At 43.2% G+C, this 3405-nt stretch overlaps 1 non-coding gene across 1 annotated transcript; it reads left to right on the top strand.

Moving 5' to 3' along the window:
• The first annotated feature begins 1596 nt into the window (after positions 1 to 1596).
• trnaa-cgc (transfer RNA alanine (anticodon CGC)) lies at positions 1597 to 1668 on the top strand. Its single transcript has one exon. It is a non-coding gene; the product is annotated as a tRNA-Ala (tRNA).
• The last annotated feature ends 1737 nt before the right edge of the window (positions 1669 to 3405 follow it).

The raw sequence follows: 3405 nt of genomic DNA, 5'->3' as shown, positions 1-3405 counted from the left end.
TCCAACAGATGCTCCTGAAGAGGCTCAAGGTTTAAGCCAGCTCCTAAGAGCGCTCGGCCGTGTTACTTTCAACAGCGGCTCTTCAGCTCTCTTTTGACCTAGTGGTTTTATAACGTGTGGAAACGACCGCAACTTCGTTTTCTGAGATGCTTTCTCTCACGTGGTGAAATCTCGACCTCTTTGGCATCTCTGGCTTTTGTTCTTCTGTAGAGCAGGCTTTCACACCTCTGCTTATAGTGCCCTTGAAGTCATTTTATTTTGAAGACGCATTCCCTAACGATCTCTCCTGTTTTAGAAATGTTTCATAAGGCGTGTTTGATTCAATGGACAAACAGTATACTAATTGTACAATGCAGATCTATGCGGCATTCGTACTGTCTTTGACTGGGATTCTGAAATACTTCTTGAAAAGGTATTCAGATTTTCTTGAACCTATAATAAAAACACAGACCTGAAACTCCCTAGCTTCCAATCTCTGATGTTGCTGTCCTTAAACTCGGACGTGATGTTCTGCAGACGTGCAGTGTGCCTTTACTCTCGTTGTTTTCAAAACGACCTCCATTGTCGGGCGCAGTTAAAGTGGAACTGGCCTGACTGCACAGGAAAGTACGGAATGATAAAATGTTTCTACGGCTCAAAATGTCCCCGTAGACCCTCGTCATGTCTCTGTGAGGAACGGGCAGGTAGAGAGGTTTAACAGATGCTCATGATGTTTCACACGGGTGTTACCTGTTGTAGTGTTTCAAAAGATGTGTTAGCGGACCACAGATTATCTTGAAAAGATTTGGGTTTGCACTGGCTGGGATTCAAACCTGACTCAATTATTTGGAAGGCGCCTGTACCACCAACGCACTTCCGAGAAGCACCTGCAAATTATCACACTCCTCTCTCTCACCTACAAAGTTATGGAGACACAGACGTCCAATGAAAGCTCAAGGCTCCACTCAAGGCTTTATTCACTCAAGGCTCCACTCTTTTGTTGTGATGTCATTTTAATTAATATTAGCTTTGATAGGGTGTCATTTTTGCCTCTAAAAAGGTAAAGTCTGCTCCTTTCTTCCTGGTATAGAAAGAACGTGTTCCATCTTTGTTTAAAAACACCACTAAAAGTAAATTATTCAGCTCTACCGCCTGTGTGCATTGACAAGACACCTCAAAAGGACATATTAAATAAGAACACGATCCTTCCTGTTACCATTCCTGTGGTTGGGGCGTCGTTTCACCCTTTTACATTAAATCATCAGCACTGCTGTTTTTCTATGCATAGTTTAATCAAGAGCACTTAAAAGATGCAAAAAGCTTACAAATAAAATAGAATTGAAAGACAGTCGAGTAAGGAGGTAGAAAAAAAGCACTCCCCCGTCTGGGAATCAACCACCGTCGCCCATGTAACTGGATGTAAAAATAACAGATTAATTTGTGCACAGTCTCTTGAAGCTTCGATGCCATTATTTTTCCTTCCTTATTTTTTCATTCCTATGAATTTACTCTGTAGTAGAAGAAACGCGAAAGTGGGAAACTGCAGGCATTCTTCATGAGTGGTGTGATCAGTGAGCATTAGCACATCTCTTAGTCTGTTCCGTAAACTTTTTCATCGGGGATGTAGCTCAGTGGTAGAGCGCATGCTTCGCATGTATGAGGTCCCGGGTTCAATCCCTGGCATCTCCAGGTGCTTTATATTACAGTACTCACATCGCAATCTTCTGGTGAGTGAGAACTCTTTGCTTGTGTTCAGAGAGAGCCAGGTTTACACAAATAAATGCAGGCACACTCGACGTGCTGCAGAGTTGCGCTGCTGTTTTAAATGTACCTCTTTTAGTTCTGTTAAATCCTAAATTATTTGAACTAATAATTTAGTTCAAATTCAGGAAATCCTGAGATTGCTTCACACTTGTCATGGCTGTTGCAGAAAACACCTGTTGAATCTCACCCGGGATTTCCTGAGAGATCATTCAGCGAGCGAAAACTCCTTCTGAACTCCGCATTAAACTGAAAGCTTCAGGAACTCCTCACTGCGTGTCCTGTACTGTTACGGAGTAAAATGAAAACGGAGAAACCGGCTTGCGGGCACATGAGGGGCAGGGAAAGGCTTCGTGAACACTTCAATGTGATTAGCAGAAAGTCAAATAGGCTTCGATTTCTCCCTTAAGAACTGTTTGGGGTGCCTGTAATCGAGTAAAGATTTACGGTCAAGGTATGCATTCAAAGGTGAAAGACCGAAATATAAATCCAGAAGAAGATGTATTAAAACATATTGTAACGCTTACGGCCGACAGGCACTGTGTAAGAGCCGGCGTACCAGAGCAGGTGATGTCACCGCCCTTCCCTGTGATAGCAGGACTACAGCTACTGGGCTAAAGAGAGATCTTTAGCTCACGGGGCTGGGTCGCTGCAGAGAGACGCGGGAGTCCCGGGTTCGAGCCTCAGTCAGGATGGGGCCGACCTAATGCGGCAAGGGCGCCTGCCTGAGCCCCCGTTGCGTTACAATATCGTTTTCCTTGCGGTTTCCCCTGTATTTCATTAAATGTGGCATTGTGAAATCAGCCTGTAGCCCTACGGAATGCAGCCACTCTCTCGGTGACAGCGGCAGGAGCCGAGAGGATTAAATCAGAGCTCGAACCGAGAGTTAAAAAAATATGGGCAACTAGAACATAGATCATAGAACATTTTTATTAAACTTTCCTATCTGCTCGGCCTTACTGAAGTATTTTAGCTGCATTTTAGCTTCTATTTATATACTTTACAGTAGATAGTGTTTAGTAAGAGAAGAGAGATACAAGCGCTAAACCCCCACAATAACCAAACCTTAACTAAAGCAGGAAGATCAGTTTCTGCTCGAGACAGCCGTTTTCTGAACTGTAAACCTTCAACACTGGCTGGAGACGCTGTGTGTCCGGACTCAGAGGTTGTATAAGAAAAGACTAGGAGAGCTGCAGTCGCGGCTCATTGCTCTGCGCTCCCCGTGCGGATTGCGCGTGTCCTCCCTCCTTCATTACCTTCATACACTCCTCTCAAACCACAGCTAACTCCTGAAATATTTCGGTGAACAGATACTGGGTCTTTCTTTCCGAGATATCATAGGCAGAAACAATAAACACGGTGAAAACAGGAAGGTATTCTGATCGTATAGAGAAATGCGCAAAAATAAATTTCCTAAAATCCAATAAAATCTAGTTACATTCTGATGCTATTCTGATGTATCTGAATAGTTTTGGCACAGTTGTTACAGCAAAGAGGCAAATAAACTTTTTTTTTTAAATTTCATTCGAGCTGTAGTTTTGAAAATGTTTTTTTCAATTCTCTAAATAATACAAACACCCGTTGTAAGCGTCTGACCATTGATATTCTTGAATTACAGTATAAGCCCGTACACACGCTGGCAGGCAGTTCAGCGAATATGATGCC

The sequence above is a fragment of the Lepisosteus platostomus genome, chromosome 5, assembly GCF_059453375.1.
Source record: "Lepisosteus platostomus isolate fLepPlt1 chromosome 5, fLepPlt1.hap1, whole genome shotgun sequence".
NCBI lineage: Eukaryota > Metazoa > Chordata > Actinopteri > Semionotiformes > Lepisosteidae > Lepisosteus > Lepisosteus platostomus.
The sequence above is the reverse complement of the archived record's forward strand: the minus strand, read 5'-3'. Positions and strand labels throughout refer to the sequence as shown.